Source organism: Tenrec ecaudatus, chromosome 3 (genome assembly GCF_050624435.1).
Source record: "Tenrec ecaudatus isolate mTenEca1 chromosome 3, mTenEca1.hap1, whole genome shotgun sequence".
In the NCBI taxonomy this organism is placed as follows: domain Eukaryota; kingdom Metazoa; phylum Chordata; class Mammalia; order Afrosoricida; family Tenrecidae; genus Tenrec; species Tenrec ecaudatus.
The window spans coordinates 33,862,089-33,863,116 of NC_134532.1; positions in this window are offsets into that span (position 1 = coordinate 33,862,089).

Here is a 1,028-nt window from a genome sequence, read left to right on the forward strand (position 1 = left end):
TGGATAGCTGCAACTTTGACTTTATTAATAACATAACCAAATATTTATAAAAGGTTAAGGGTTCTAATTTGATTTGGTGAAGATGATCATAAGCGTAATTTTCATAAACTGTCATTTACTCTGCAGATGAATATTTGTATTTACGTAGTAAGTTTTAAGGCTATATAGTACAGTTTTTCAATCTTAGCATAATTGATATTTGGGGTTATATATTTATTGTGATTTTAAAATAAGAATCCCTGGATTCTATCTACTAGTGCCAGCAGAACTTCCCTAGGTTTGGCAAATTGAGATAAACTTCAAGAATTTCAAGGTATCTCTGGGAGAATAAATTTCCTCTGCAATGTGAGATTGTTAATATCAATGTACATAACATTACCCAGGTTATTCTAAATATGATATTGCAGTAACATAGATTGATGAGTATTCATATAAATGAGAAGATTGATGATATATGTGAAAGCTGGGGAAATATTTAGTTTTTTTATTGTTAAAAGATAATTTTATTGGGAGCTTTTACAACTCTTATTATAATCCATATATCAATTGTATCAGGCATATTTGTATATATGTTGCCATCGTTCTTTACTAGACATTTACTTTCTATAGAGCCCTTATCAGCTCCTCTTTTTTCCCTCCATTACCCCCTCACCCCAGATGTAGTTTTAACATGATCAATGTTACAACCAATTCTGCATTGTTTCTAAACTTTGCCATTAATGACGCCTTTTAGTTCCGTGAACTGCAAACCAAAGTCTCACCAAGAACTATTTCTTTAAAATAATCTCTGGGATGATCAGTGGAAGACAAACAAATCCATCCCCATGAAAAAGTATTGTTCCCTCTCAAATTTTCCCTAGAGTTACTGTGCTTGGGAGTCCCCAGGGAGGTGGTGACAAGATGTGGAAACCACAGCTTCTGAGAAGAATCCCACACCTAACTGTTTTCCATAGCATCTGCTGAGAAGACAGGGCACTAAACTGAGTGTGTACTGGGGACCCCAACACACCAGCACCCTGCTGGCTACC